Source organism: Dromiciops gliroides, chromosome 4 (genome assembly GCF_019393635.1).
Source record: "Dromiciops gliroides isolate mDroGli1 chromosome 4, mDroGli1.pri, whole genome shotgun sequence".
Taxonomy (NCBI): domain Eukaryota; kingdom Metazoa; phylum Chordata; class Mammalia; order Microbiotheria; family Microbiotheriidae; genus Dromiciops; species Dromiciops gliroides.
In genome coordinates this window covers 434234283-434251068 of record NC_057864.1, presented here as the reverse complement: position 1 = coordinate 434251068, position 16786 = coordinate 434234283, and the positions used below count along the sequence as shown (strand labels likewise).

The window sequence follows — 16786 nt, the reverse complement described above, 5'->3', positions numbered from 1 at the left end:
TATATTAAATGACTAACACATATAATCTCTAAAAAAAAAGAGATTATTAACCAGGTACAGGGTGTCCCAACATACTTTATTTCTAAAAATCATTTAAAAAACACTTTCATTCAAAATGACACCATATGATAAAATGTAAACCATCTTAAAAGACAGCATATAAAGTTTTATGCTTTTAAATCAGTAAAAAAATTTTCCTTTCCAATTTAAGTCAACAGTCATTCTAAAGCATGATAAAAGGTAGAGGTAAAATGAAGCTGGGAAGGATAGGTAATAGAGTGGTTGACAGAACTGGGATCTGAAAGATCTCAACTTCCTGGTCCAGGAGTCTGAAAGTCAGCAAGATGAATTTTAATAGGGATAAATGTAAAGTTTTTTTTTTTGTTTGTTTGTTTTTTTACTGATGAAAAAAATCAAATCCACAAGCACAAAATGTGGGGAGATAGGAGAAAATTTTCTTTTTTTTTTTCTCCAAATTTTTTAACAATTCATGTAAAAATGACCCAGGATTTTTAGAAGAATACACATTCAATCCACATCAACAGTGTGAATGGGCTTCCAACCCCACTGCCTTTCCACCTCAAAATATATTGAATTAATAATCCACACATCAGGGGAATGTTTGATATTGGTATTCTTAAAATGTTCAGAGAAAATTAGGGAAACCTTCAGAGCACTGGCTGTGGTAAAATTATGGAGGAAAATGGACATGAGTTATACCAAAAGGCATGGATTAGGATGTGATATATGCATTATTATAGGGATGCCCACACCAATGCTGTCATAGATCCATTTGAGTTTTTGTATAGCATATCCAATAAACGAGATGATTGTGCTCTCTACTATGACTTCTGTAGATTGGAATATTATCTATAATTTCAGAGGTCACAGTTTAGAAGGGATATTAATGAATTGGTGTGTAACCAAAGAAGGGTAGCCGTCATGGTGAGGGGACTTGAAACTATCCTTAATGAAGACCCATAGAAGAAACTGGGACTGTTTAGGCTGAAGAAAAGACATGGGAGAACATGATGTTTTAGAAGATGTCATGTGCAGAAGCAAATCCGTTTTGAAGAGGGATAGGGTGAAAGAAGATAGATAATAGAGTAAATATCATGGGGAAAGGAATAGGATGGAGGGAAACAGTTAAAAGTAGAAATCATGAAAAAGAAAAAAGGGGGAAAATTGTACAAAAATATTTATAGCAACTCTTTGTGGTGGCTAAGAATTGGGAATCAAGGGAATGTCCATCAATTGAGGAATGACTGAAAAAGCTGTGTTATATGATTATAGTGGAATGGTATTGTGTTATAGGAAATGACCAACAGGATGATACCAGAAAAACCTGGAAAGACTCATATGAACTGATGTATAGTGAAGTGAGCAGAACTGGGAGGACATTGTGCATAGTGACAGCAGTATTGTTTGATGAGCAATTGTGAATGACAACTACAATCAGCAATACAATGATCCAAGATGATCCCAAGGAACTAATGACAAAGCATACTATCCACTCCCATAGAAAGAACTGATTAAAAAGAGCACTTGTGGATTGTAATGAAAAAAAAAAAAAAGATGTCATGTGGAAAAGGAAATGACCTTATTTTTATTCCCGGAAAACAGAAATTAGCACCAGTGAGTGGGAGCTCCTGGGAGGCAGATTTGGGGTCCATCTAAGAAAAAAAAATATCAGCTTCCTAATAGTGAAAGCAACAAATATGGAATGCAGTGTCTTAGGAAATAATGACTTTTTGATTATTAAAAGTCTTCAAGTAATGATTGGATAACAACTTGTCACAGATTTTATAGAAGAAATTCATGCTTTGGGCCAATGAGATTTCTAGTTACTTCTAACTCTTAGCTTCTGTAGAAATTAACTATCTATCTTTCTGTTTGTCTGTCTGTCTGTCTATCTAATGTATCTTTCAATCATCTACCTATGCATCTTCCCATCTTCCTTCCTTCTTTTTTCCTTCCTTCCTTCCTTTCTCCCTTCATCCCTTCATCCCTCCCGTCCTTCCTTTGTCCCTCCCTCCCTTTCTCCCTCCTTTCCTCTTTCTCTTTCTCTCTCATCTATTTTTCTATCCATTCATCTATTTATCCATCTATCCATCCATTTAACCACCATCCATTTCTAATCCTTTTCCAGGTCTTGCTGCTTCTTCTACCAAAATATCTTCCACATATACGACCTCCTCTTTCCTCATATAGCCACCACCTTAGTTTAATATTTCGGGTCTCAATTGGTCTATTTAATAGCCTACAAATAAGTCTCCCTGCCTCAGCTATCTCCCCTCTTCAATCTGTCTTCCACATCCTTACCAAAAGTCCTAAAAAGTGTCTGAGCATCTTGCTCTCTTTCTCAATAGGCTTTGATGGCTTCTTATGACCTGCAGTAGCAAATACAAACAATGTAACATTTGTCATTTAAACTCTTTAACCTGTTCCAACCTACTATTCTTTGTTTAATAAACACCACCTCCTTTCACATAACTAACCAAATTGGCCTTCTTATTTCCTTTTACACATTATATCTTCATTGAGTCCATTGAGAACAAAGCCTATTTCATTTTTGGCTTTGTATGCCCAATACCTTTTAAAGGGTTTAGCCCATAACAAACAATTAATAAATTCATGCCTATCTCTGTATCCTCTATTGAGTTATCTATCATCTATCTATCTATCTATCTATCTATCTATCTATCTATCTATCTATCTATCTATCTATCTATCTATCTACCTATAAACTATCTACCTATCATTTATATGTCTGTGTAAAAACATGTACATGCTGTATATCGAGAGAGTATAGAGCTTAGGATGTGTATGAGAATCAAAGAATTTCAGGATTGGAGGGATCTTGAAAGATTTGTACAGAATAACAAATTGTGGATGGGTTGAAGCATGCAACATTGGAGGGAATATGCACCCACAGGATGAATTGAAGTTTGCTCTAAGTTTAGTAAGAGCAGCATGTAAAAAGAACCACATGATCTAGTGAAAGTTTTTTTCTTGCTTCTCTTGGAATTTGTTGGACAACTTAGAATTCAGCATTATTTTCTGTTATCTTTTTTTTCCTCTCTATTCCCTTTAATTTTTACCTGTTCGTGGGATCAAATGAATGCCATCCTTGGCTTATAAAAAGTGGGAACCTTTAGAGATGCTTGAAAAAGAGGCCATTTGCAGGATATTAATGTCGCATTCTAGGAGATTGAAAGAAAACACCAGATTATCTGTAGATTCTGATAGCATGAAGAGAATCATTTATATATAGTAGAAACACATATGAACATAATTTGTTACCTGATTCACAAAACCTTATTTGATACTTATTAGCAGTTCTTATCGCAGTTGTCAAGAATGAATGATGAATATATGGAGTGCTGATCACTCTGATAGATAGCCTAAGTTACAATAATGGTGAAAGTGCCAATTAAAGTGAAAAAAAAAAGCATCCTTTTATTTGGGGGCAGTCTATTATCATTTTCCCTCAATTATAGGGCAGTTTATACACAATCAGGGACTGGGTCCTTGAAAGGCTGTTTTTCTACTAATGTGTTTAGGAAATATCTGATAGTGGTGAGAATAGGCTTATCTACACTTTGTGAAATTGTCTATTGCCTTCTCTTTGCCCCCTAAGCAGTCAGGGGATGAAAGACTCATGAAGGGGCATAGACATGTACTCATGTTTATTGAGAACAAGGCATAAGCCCTATCAACAGACCTACAGGGCTGTCAAACAGCTTCCTCTATCTTTGCAGTTATTTTCCTTCAATGACCCTTCTGGCAAAATTTTCTAGTTATATGCACTGCTATAAGGCCAAGGAAGGAGGAGACCAACTGAGGTGATCAGATGTCCCATACTAGGTGAGAAGGTTTTGTTTTATATTTATAGTCAGTCCCTGTTTTATCCTAATTCCAGTTAACATTTCTGGGCCTACATTTTCTCACCTGGAAAAAAGAAGGGTTTGGAATACAATTTAAAGGTCCCTTTTAAATATGGATGCTGTGATTTTAGGAAATTTTGCTGCTGACTTTTCCAGCTCATACTTTGTTGGATATTCTGATAGGATCAATATTTATCAGAGTTACCCCCTTGCCCTTCAAAATGAGTTAGACTAGTCTTTCCCTGAAAGGTAATAATAAATCTGTCCCTGGGAGGGAAGGGTTCAGACAGGGAAGGAGATTCCCAAGTCTCAGAGTCCCTGACAACTTCCTTGTAGCCTTTGCCATATTGACCTGGCTTCCCAGTCATAGGCCCCCTCACATGGGGCCTTGGCCCTTCAGATTTGGTTGCTGTCCTGAGGCTTCGGAGTCACAGCCCTGTGGCCTTCCTAACCATATCTCTTTTTCTAAGGACAGGAAGATAGTCACTAGTTAATAGCATTTTCATTGAAAATCCTTTCTATTCTGTGGATAAGTAGTCCTTCTTTTCTTGACTGTTGAATGACATGAGTGCTTCATCAAAGCCAAACTAACCAGTCAGGCTTGCCTTTAACAGTTGGTTTGCCAATCAATAGGTATACTATGTAGGCTGGAAGAGGACTCACTCATTTTTTTAGAAATGATTCTTTAAGGCCAGTGGTTTTCTCTTTGCTTGTTTTTCTGAGACAAAACCAAAAAATCATTTTAAACATCCCTGCATAGCTTTAGAAGAGACTTTGGGCTACCAAACCAATTAAAATGAAAAACATATCCTTTTATTTGGGCAGTAGCATTTCCCTTCAGTTTATGATGATGATGATGAAGAAGTTTTGAAGAAACATTTCAAAATTCAATTGTAGAAAGCAAAATGTCATCAATCAGATGTTTAATGTCCATTATAACTAAAAGTTCATAATCATGATTAAAGCACAAACTCATGGAGTCTTCTGTATATAATGATGTTGGACCAGACCATGCTTCACATACCACTCAGCTAATCCACCCTGTCTAGGTACCATAATCAAATCAATACTAATAGAAAGGCCTTGGATTTGTCAATGCCCTCCTGTACAGTTCCACTCACCAACCATAATGGTTTCCCTCCCTTCCTTGGCTATTGATCCCTTTTAGTGCTTCTCTCATTGAATAGGGATGTAAGTTCCTTGAGAGAATAGATGTATCTTTGATTTTGTTCTGTAGCTGTAGTATTAGGGGCAGTGCTTGGCATATAATGAGCACTTAAATGCTATTCATTCATTCATTCATTCATTCATTCATTCAACCTAACTTCTATTGTAGTCCTACACTGATACTTTTTTATGTCCTGATTGTGGTTCTTGGTTCCTAAAAGATCCCAATAGAGACCAAATTATTCCAGGTCCTACTAAACTGGAAAGGCTTCAGGCACATATGTGTGGTGGGACTTGGGGTCTGACAGGACATTTACGAAGCACCTATTATGTGCAAGCCACTGAGCTAAGCTCTTTTCAAATATTATCTTATTTGATCCTCACAAGCTAATTTTACACTAGAGAAAACTAAGATGCAAGCTTAAGTCGAGTACCTTATGTATATACTACGCAGGAAGTATCTGAGGCCAGCTTCAAACTTGGGGCTTCCTGACTTCAAGCCCATTCCTTAATATGCTGAGTCACCTCAATGCCTCCTAGGAACTACATTGGAGCCCAGGGATAGGCTTATAGATCTATTGTCCAAGAACAAACTCTAGCTAAGTTTGGAGAGACTCATCACCAAGTTGACTATAGATTTACAAAGTTTTTTTTGACAATGGCAACTATTAAAAAACATAGAGGAGCATTAGTGCAGAGGAGCACACTCCAGCCTAGATAATATACTTATTGATTGGCAAACCAACTGTTAGGGGCAAAACTCTTAGAGCATACTCTTTTTATTTTTTTTATTTTTTTTTTATTTTTTAGTGAGGCAATTGGGGTTAAGTGACTTGCCCAAGGTCACACAGCTAGTAAGTGTTAAGTGTCTGAGGCCGGATTTGAACTCAGGTACTCCTGATTCCAGGGCCGGTGCTCTATCCACTGCGCCACCTAGCATTAGAGCATACTCTTATGTGAAAATATGATCCATTGGACATATATTCTAGTTCCATTTAGAGAATGAAGATTACTTTACCATATTATAGTGTCCACAATGAAGATATGGGATGTCTTCAAAGTACCAAAAAAATCTAGCTAACATATTAATGTTCCATCAAAATTATGTCACATAGTTATATAGTTATATTTTTATGTGCTACATATTATATACATGTATATATATGTATATATGTTTGTATGTATACACACACACATATAAGAAGACGTCTAGACATATGATTTTATTGCTCTAGGAAATTACCAATAGAGGGAATTTCATCCACCAATACAAGTCAGCACCTTCTCCAGAGCCTAAAGTCTAACATTGCCTAGGGTTCTGAGAGAATGTCAAAAGTAGACTTGATCCCAGGTCTTCCTGGTTCTGGCCCTTTATTATACTATTAAGGTAAATATATATTGTATAGTCAATGCACATCTTTCTTTTACACATATATTATTATTTGGAGAATAATTTTTCTAACTAAATTATTATATGGGGTTGTTTAGTTACAATTTCTTTCTCCTGATTTTGTTCATAGCAAGAATAACAAGATTGATATGATTCCATTCTTCTAGCAATATGCCCCCTCCTTGGTTATTAGACAAGGATCTCACATTTAGAGTATGGACAGTCAAGTTGTTGCCAGTCTAAAAACTATCATCTACAGTTCTCTTTCCTTCTACTTGGTCATCATTATCACTGAAACAGAAGGGGGCCTCACAGGAATGAGGGCCATAACAGAAAAGAGTATGATGAGTCGTGTTATCATGGATAGCTTGTGATATAAACCATTGGAGGGAATTCCTAAATTGATGAAATATAACAGATCCATTTCCTTATTTGTGTGGTTTACAGTTGCTTTGTGGCATATCACTAGGCAAACTTATGGTTTGATCCTGTGCTATTACTCAGGAATACAACCTCTAATTATAATAGTCTTCTGTGAAAATATGATCCATTGGATATATATTTTATGATATGAGTTCCATTTAGAAAATGAGGATTACTTTACTATATTACAAAGACTGATGACTCAAATTATATCATGTTAGAAGAACATATAGTGACTTTAATATCCTTGCCTGTATTTCCACCTCTTTGCTAGATGTCCATCTCCATGAACATGAACGCCACGAACAACCTTCTGTACCAGGAAGTTGTATATTAGATTCCAAGGTCAGATGGAATATTAGTACTAACACACCTATTAAAGGTCTCTGATGGAGAAGAGAAGAGTCAGACAAACTGAAAGCTAAGCAGAGTGGGGGAGGGATTCTCCAACCTTAGGAAAAATAGGAAGCAATAGGAGCCTTCATACACACCATCCTAATGCTTACATTTTTTAAAGCATATGATCTTTTTAGATAGATTGGCCCTGATAGTTATTTGAGCAGCATGTTCGTAAGTAGATTCTGCTCAGAATACTCCTTGAAGATTAATGATTATTTTCAAGGTTTGCCATAATGGAAGAACGGTGTCAGATATATGGATGATGATAATACATGAGAGGATAATGATTAATATTTAATGGGAGTCTAAAATATGCTGGTCAGTGAACACAGCATTTCAAAGGACATGGTCCCAGGCACAGTTATGTTGTTTTAGAAGATCAAAGTAATTTTCTTGGTTGCTTATGAAGTGACCTAAACCTTGGGAAGGCATAGAGGTGGAGAAAGATCTTAGGAAAATCAGAGAGGTAAGACAATTCACCAAGTTTTTATTAAGTGCCTAGCATATACAAATCTCTGTGATAGATATTAGGGATACAAAAAGAAAAATGAAAATGTTTGTCCTCCGGAAGCTTACTTACATTGAGATTGGGGGATAGGCAAGGGAGACACATGAATACATTAGCAAACATAAGTTTATGCAACGTTTCAAGACGAAAAGACACTAACAAATGGGGACCATGGTGGGAAGAAGATTCATGGATTGAGAAAGGTCGAGTAGATGGCAGCTGAGTGCACACCAGGCAGGAGATCCTTCCTTTGCAACACAGATTCCTTGCTGTTTCATAGTGATGATGTGATGAAAGATGTAATCTCCTCCTTCCCACTCCCTATCCTTGCCAAAAGAGCTCTATCTTTCATGGTTACTCAATGGGACTTGGAAGAGTAGTTTCCTCTCATTTTCAATTGCTTTTTGCTCTGCTACTAATTGGTTGAATATGACCTTGGTCAAGCAATTCAACTTCTCTGGGCCTCAGTTTCCTGATCTGAAAGATGAGAAGTTTGCATTAGATGATTTATCAAGTGCTATAATTACAAAATTCTATTGGGAAGTGGGATGAGAAGGGACAAAGTAGCAGCATGCTTTTGGAGCGGGGGATTTCAAATGACAGGAATGAGAAAAGTTGTTTGATAGTCTTATGAACCCATTAACAGGGCTTCTACATTTACGTGCTCTCAATCTATGGCTTTCTTGTTGAGAATAGAATATCCCTAGACTCTTAGCTATGAAATGCATAGCTAAGGGCAGCCCTGATACCAGGAGGATCAATACTGGCGGAAACACAGAAAAACAGCAGATTCCCACTTGGGAACCAAGAATTAGTCTGAGAAAGTATCAACTATATACCCTAACAGATTAGGATCCAAGCTTGGTTGCTGATTGAAGGGCAAAAACCATTTAGTTTCAATTTGAGACTATTGCCAGATTAGCACATCTCTACTTTTTGAGGAATAAGTAGAAAAGTAGATTAGGAGGACCTAGAGATAGTTCAGAAAGTTTGCATTCCTGCAAAAAAATGTATAGGGAAGAAATATTGCGGGGAGCAGGGGAAGGGAAGAGAAAACATGAGCCCTGGCATATTAATTTTGGCATTTGTAACTAATCTAGAAATGTTTTCAAATAGTCCATAAGGCTTATGAGGTTACTAGAATAGCATGTCCAGATGGGTAGCTCAAGAGGGAAAAGAAGAAGCAAGTGCCCTGAACAGATTGTTGTTTCTCCATTCTGCATTTTCCACTAACACCCATGTATTCCCCTTTATCCTGTCATCAGTATTATTGTATAGCTAAACTATTTTTAGTACTACTTTGAGACAAAAAGTTTGAGTTGGAGAATTTTGAAATATTGCATAGTTATTTAGCTTGATATAACATATTTGCAAAAATTCCCATTTAGGGATTCGCTAACCAGCAGTTAATGAAAGCCAGCAATAATTGTCATTGCTTCAAATATTGGCAAAAAAAAGGCACCAGGTTTGGGGAGCAGGACAGGCACAATGGAGGTCCTAATTCAAATTGGCGCACTGGACATATAGGAGGCACTGAGTTTGGTGGAAGAGGAGCCATGAATAGATTATGTCTCTGGAAGTGCATTCCTTCTTTAAAAGAAAAAAATAAGGGTTAAGTGGGTAGTGACATAGTATTCTATTTAGTAAAGGGATATACTCATGAAGACATCTAGGAACCAGAGAAGGGAAGCATAGTGGAAACTTTAGATAAAATTCAAGGGGCAGTGTCAGAAATGTATAGTTATTGGAGTATTCTAGAGACCACTTGGATAGAAAGGAGAAATTGATGAGGAGTTTGAGAAAAATCCCATCCTTATATGGGACCACAATATTGTAATGCTGAATTTAGAGTTAGGAAAGAATGAATTTAGATCCCACCTTGAATATTTACTGACTGTGTTATTTAACATCTATTTTCCTCATCTGTAAAATGAAGAGAATATTACCATTCCACAATTATTTTGGGAGTCAAAGTACATAAAAAAGGAGAAAGGGAGAAAAAGTTGGAGGGAATCTGTAATGCCTTTTACGGCAGCCCACATGAGAAGCTGGAGACTAGAGTTGGGAAGTGACTTTTCCAAGGTCACACAATTAGTCTTGAACTGGAGATTCAAGCTGAGGTCCTCTAACTCTAAAACTAGCCTGCTTTTCCCCTAGAAGAAGAACCATAAAAATGGAGTTAATGACTTCCTTCCTCCAGCAATGGAGATCAGAATGGGATCAGAGTATCAAGGACATTGATTTTTTTTTTTTTTTAGTGAGGCAATTGGGGTTAAGTGACTTGCCCAGGGTTACACAGCTAGTAAGGGTTAAGTGTCTGAGGCCGGATTTGAACTCAGGTACTCCTGACTCCAGCTGCCCCAAGGGCATTGAATTTTAAAATACAAATCTGTCTTTTATCCTGCAGGCATTGCAGTTATCAAATGATGGGGAGTCAGACAGTAGGATGTCAGAAAGACTGGAAGGGGAAAGAGATTGGAGTTGGGAAACCAGTTGGGTAGTTTCAATAGCCTAACCGTAAGTAGTTAGTTAGCTTATGAATGATTGTATTGATGGAAAGAATGAAGAGAGAAAAGGGGCAAATTTGAGAAACATTTTAAAGGAAGAATTATAAAGACTTAATGAACTCATTGGATGTAGTGAAATGAAGTACAGGAAAGAGTCAAAGATGACAGACTAATTGAAGGAGCAGAAGGTAATATGACTAACAAAAAAAAAAATGAAGTTCCCAGTGAAAACAGATGATGGCCAGTTAGATTTTGGGGTACATTAACTCTGAAGTCAAAACAGGATGTCCAAGGGGCAGTGTCCTGAAGCTTGTTAGAGAACTTGAGATCAAAGTTGAGATTTTTATACAGTTTTAGTTTGAACTAACTGCCATTTAAATTGTGATCGTGCTTTAAGTCTATTTGCTTTGTTCTTTATTTGGCTATGTGTCCACATTAAAAAAATAATAATAATTAACACAGATTTCAAGCAGTACTCTCAATGCACTTTGAGAATCAAACAAATAATTTTGTTCATTTCTTTTTAAAATTTTCATGATTAGGGTGCAGAATAAGAAATATACATATGTGTGTATCTAGAAGCACATACACATGTACACACACATATATATCCATACACATACATACATAGTTGTTACAAGAAATCTGTTTTCTCTTTCCAATGGAGTGTGGAAATGGGAATGAAAGAAAATAGATTTTTGCTCATTTAAGAAAAATAGAGAGTTGGGGGTATGTGAAGTACAGATGTGGAAAGTCGTAGGCACTTTCAGATGAGGTCACTATATTATTAGTTTTCCTTTGTTACAAGATACCTCTCACAAAAGGGGAGTAATCTGTGAATATTTGTAATATATAAAAAAAAAACATCAATGAGACTTTAAAAAAAAGGATCAAGCAGAGATGATTTATTGAAATTGTGAGACAGGATCAGTTCACAGTGGGAAATGAAATAGAGAAAGGAGAGCAAAGGGTCAAAGACTGGAAAAAGTTATCTGTAGAAGCCCAGCTGCAGTTCTGAGTACCAGGAGGTAGAATACTAAAATTATTTATCTGGAGTTATCAGTGCAAATCTTCCATCAAATTATTAAACAAATTAGTTTAGGGATGTAAAAGATTTTCAGAACCAAGAAAGGTCATCTGCTTCAATATATCTGCCTGTTTTTAAGATCACCTAAATCACATTTAATTGTATTTTCACAGACTCCTTATTTCTCGTCCCCTGAGACAATTTTAGTTATCTCTTGTTACACTTTAGGTTCTTGACTTAAACAGTCATCATTAGTAACTTGGGAGAAATATAGTCATTTTATTACTCTGTAGATGAAAAATTCCCAGGGATACACTAAAAGATAGAAGTTTGGAAAGCAGCTCAAGGAGAAAATTCAAAATAGCAGCCAAAAGTCATGTGTGGCATGAGGGCTTCACAATTCTGCCTCTCACAGATGTCTGGTGTCAATCTAAGTGCCAACTTTTCTGTCAGTTAAAAAGTTAGATGTATGCCATTTTCTCATTAAAAAAGAGACAGCATCTGTCTGGAAAGAGATATATCATGGTGTCAATGTAATTAAAATTACTTATGCTCCATGATAATAGATAGTTTTAAAAAGGTAGTAATACCATGTGCCGCTGTCCAAAAAATGATTCCAATAATTCAATTCCATGCATATTTATTAAGCTCTTACTATGTGCAAAGGAACTTCTAAGTAGTAGGAAGAGATGTAAAGATTTAATAAGACATTAGTATGAGTCTTATGGAGTTTACACTCTAGCAATAATATTACTGATAATTTAACATAAGTGAAAAATATTTTAATGAATGCTGATTTCAATTGTGATTATCCTTTCAGAGGGCAGCTAGGTAGTACATTGGATAGAGTGCTGGGCCTGGAGTCAGGAAGATGTCTCTTCCTGAGTTCAAATCTGACCTGAATCACTTACTAGCTCTGTGACCCTGGGCAAGTCACTTAACTTCTGTTTGCCTCAGTTTCTTCATCTGTAAAATGAACTGTGGAAGGAAATGGCAAAGCACTTCAGCATCTTTGCCAAGACAATCCCGAATGGCTTCACAAAGAGTTGGTTGGACACTACTGAAATGACTGAACAATGATAACACTCCTTCCCACTAACAAAGTTCCTAACTTCTCTAAGATTTCTGCCACTGATTGGAAAAGGAAGGAATAGTTTACCTCTCAGATCTATGAAGAGGAGAAGAATTTATGGGTAAACAAGAGATAGAGAATATTATGAAATGCAAAATGGATAATTTTGATTACATTAAATTAAAAAGGTTTTGTACAAACATAAACAAGGTAGCCAAAATTAGAAGGGAAGCAGAAAGCTGGGAAAAATTTTTTACAGCCAGTATTTCTGATAAAGGCCTCATTTCTAAAATATGGAATATTTTAATAGGGAACTAGATTTCTGTCACTGAAAAACTTATAACCCTTTGGCTGAAACTGCTGATGGGCTTCTCTGAAATTAGCTAAGCTGATCATTGGATATAAGGTATACAATCATTAGATCCATACTCATAGCCTCCCTTCCAATTTGATCTAAGAGCTTATTCATGCTTGGTCACAGGATAACACAACATGGAGTAACATTACCTTTAGTTTAACACCTTGTTGCAATTTCGTTATTTTCTGTGACTAATCAGTTGAGTTGGGAGAATAAATCAATTGTTCAAATACCAACTGCCCTCCCTACCCTTGCATTCTTCTAGAATAGCCTTCAAGACTCAAGTGCCATGGCTATATCATGATGAGACATCAGAGGAAGAATTTATTGTGGCATTAACGATAACAATGATAACAATGGCAATAATGACAACTAGCATTTATGTGATGATTTAATATTTGTAAAGTACTTTACTAATATTATCTCATTTTATCCTCATAACAGTCCTGGGAAGGGAGGAAGGTGCTACTTTTATCCCCATTTTATATATGAAGACCCTTAGGCAGAGAGGTTTCGCGACTTGCTGAGGTTTCTACATCTAGTAAGTGTCTAAGGTTACATTTGAATTCAGGACTTACTGATTTCAAGTCCAATACTCTGCTTACTATGTAAAATAATATAGCATGTTGGAAGAAGACATAGTGTGGAATATAGAACTTGGGCATTGAGAAGATCTGCATTCAAATGCTACCCCTGATACTAACTGTGTGATTCCAGAAAAATTGCTTGACTTCTCTGAACTTTATCTGTAAAACGAGGGGATTTAGGCTTCCTTCCACCTCTAAATCTATCATATGATCATATTAAATAAAAAAAAAAAAACAAGTTTGGGGTCTACAATGACAATAATGACCATTTCTCTAGCACTTTAAAAAGTTTCATTATATAAAAGCTCCGGGAGTTATAAATGAGTTGACAAAGTTTCAGAGAGATTATTCCTTAACATCACCTCACTAGCAAGTATTGGAGGTAATATTTAAACTCAGATCTTTTCTGACTCCAAAGTTACTGCGACCGTATCTTGTGGTTTCTTGGGAACTGATTAGGATGTCTTTCAAATTAGTAAATGTAAGGACAAAATTTAAAGAATGAGCAAAATCAACAAATCTCCCGAGAAATGCTTCTCATTATTTGAGGCCTATAGAGTTCCAAGGCCTACAAGGTTTCAGGAATAGTTGGAATAGTCTTTGACTCTTCTCGCAGCCAGTGAACTAGTGTCTGATTCACTTTGTAGCTCTTTGAGTGGTGACTGAGCAGTGTCTGGAGATTCCCCAAGCACAACAGCAGGCTGAGAGAAGACCTCTTCATTGTCATTGATATGTCTTCCCAGCATGTTCGGCTCCAGGTGAACACTGGAGAGGCCTGCCTTCTGTCTGTTCTTACCCCCTAACGTGAAGCTCCAGGGCAAAGGAACCCTTGGGTGTCTAGCTTTTCTACTACCTCCTCCTTTCAGTTTGGGATGTCATCATACAGTTGCTAGTAAATGTTTTTACACTATTACCATGATATATTTTCAGTTGAAAATGATGGTGGGATGTATAAGATGATTAGATAGTGAAAGTACATTGGTAATTTTCCTCTTTTTGTTGGATAAGTCAAGAAAAGAGGAACACTTTTGATATTGACCAACCGCAGTGGGGGCCTTGTGACAATTTCTAGGTGGCGATCAGAATGTATGTGAAATATATATCCATTCTTGTCTTTTCCCAGTAGTGTGAAATGGAGTTCTTTTCTGCTAGCATTAGAAGCTCAAAGACTATTAGCACTATGTATTAGGGGATCATGTGCAAATGTCATGTTTATTGATATTAATCAGAATTGTATAATCAACTCACATCTAGTAGAGTTCCCCCAGAGATGTGGGCTTAAAAAATGACCTAGAAAGGAGTGTGTCTAAGTGTGTTTATGTGAATGTGGATGTGGATGTATTTACTGACAAGGGACTTTGAATGTCAATGTTAATTTCCTACAAAATGTAAATATAAATATTTTTGAAAATAGTTTTCAATGGTCAATGGAGAAAAAGCTGATTGAGATCACAGCAGCCTATAGGAACTTGCTGTGGTTCATTTGGCTTTCAGGTGGCCTGAAATGACAATGTGTGTTTCCTTGTTACAAAAATAATTTAAATAGCATTATTAAGATATTCTGACAATACTTAAATGTTATTTTGCTTCTCTCTTTTTCTTTCTTTTTTTCCTCTAAGCCCCTTCTTTGTTCTGTGGGTTTTCTTTTGTAACTCCTCCTCCAGACTACAGCTTTGTCCCCCCTTCTTCCACTCCTTTCTGGTCAGGTACTGCTTTACCACTTTTATATTTCTTCTCAATTTGCTTTTGTTTCACAACAAAAATATTTTGGTTTCCATTCACAGCAACTCATAAGGATACATCTTTGTATGTCTGGTCTCTAGAGTTTTGTTATAGCCATACGTGTTCTTCTTTTTGGCATAAAGAATTTGTCATGACATTTTACAATTCTGTTTTTTAAAATATTATTTTCTCCTGTATGCCGTTTCTAATTTATATCTGTGTGATCATTGGGCTGGGGGAGGGGGGTTAGGGGAGGGAAGTGGTCCAGAGGTAAAAGGGTTGGGAAGTCAGGGCATAGTTGATTTGTTTGGAAGCAATGTAAAAATAATATTGTTAGGGTACTGATTTTGGTTTCTAAATTTAATGTTTCTGTTCAACCATGAAAAAAAATTGCATGCAGAGCCTCAATCATTGTTAACATCTTTGTCTCCTATCATTTGAGTCAAGTTATTCCATGTTTCATGGAAAGAATGAATGTTGTCTATCATTTCTGTAGATAATAAACTGACACAAGGCAAGTTATAGCTTTGATTTATGTTATGACAAGAGTACTGAATGGTAACTTAGGTGACATCTAGGCAAGTACACTTATATCTAGATAAAATATTTCCTCCCCCTCCCCCTTGTTAAGTCAAGCATGGTACCCCAGAGAATCATAGTTATTTAGAATGAGAAGGGGCCTTAGAGATCGTTGGTCCAATTCCCTCATTTTACAAGGTGACAAAACTGAATCTCAGAGATGTTCAGTGACCTCCCAAAGGTCACGCATTGAGCTAATGGGTAACTATTTTTCTTCAGAATTTTACCTTGGCTCAAGAGCAGTGCACCAATAATGTGTGACAGATTACAGAATGAATGCCATTATGGCTATGTATAAATGGTGCAGTAAAAGAAAATGACCCATACTTTTTTTTGCCCCCACATAGTTCTGAAAGGTACAATATTGCTATTTATTTATCACTTTAGTTGTATCTGGAGATTGTAGAAATTTCTACAGCTGCAGAACTATCAAAAATAGTTCAGACTCTCTTTCAGAGTGAGAGAATTTCTTCATTGTTACATAGGACATAATTGTTACCGTCTGGCCAGGGGAAGCCTTAGAAATATAGACCTGTGACTTTTCCCATTTGTCTCTTTGTATTAGATTGGAGTTTTTTAACCCAATTTGGGATTATAAAGTCCTACCAACTTCAGGGGAACAATTCTGAGAATTGCTCTGAGTATAATTGAAGGCCCTTTATAATATTAAGATGTATTGTGGTGGATAAAGCACCAGCCCTGGATTCAGGAGGACCCGAATTCAAATCTGGCCTCAGACACTTGACACTTACTAGCTGTGTGGCCCTGGCAAGTCACTTAACCCTCATTGCCCCTTCCAAAAAAATGTATTGTGAAGCTCTATAGGTGGACAGACTTGGGTAGCTTGAAGGCAGATTTTTTTTTATGAACAAGGACAAATGAAGAAAATGAATTATTTTAGGTCCATCCTTTCTCCTCTTCATCACCCCAAATATAACTTTAGATGTACTAAAATGTGGGAAATCATGTCTTGTTTCCATGTGTCCATTATTATGTGTAATTAGTATGAGAAGAACTCATTGTCTAAGGCATCAATTTGGGAGAAGGAAATCTTTTAGGAATCTCCAGTGTATTTTTTTTTCTGTGTGAGGTCTGTTCTAAAACTTTCTAGTATAACTGATATCACTGGTAGAACAGAGGCTGAACATATTCCAAAATGC

The 16786-nt window shown here is 36.5% G+C and overlaps 1 protein-coding gene across 1 annotated transcript in view; it reads left to right on the top strand.

Moving 5' to 3' along the window:
• Positions 1 to 16786, top strand: part of VAV3 (vav guanine nucleotide exchange factor 3) — a 488752-nt gene that overhangs the window by 465798 nt on the left and 6168 nt on the right.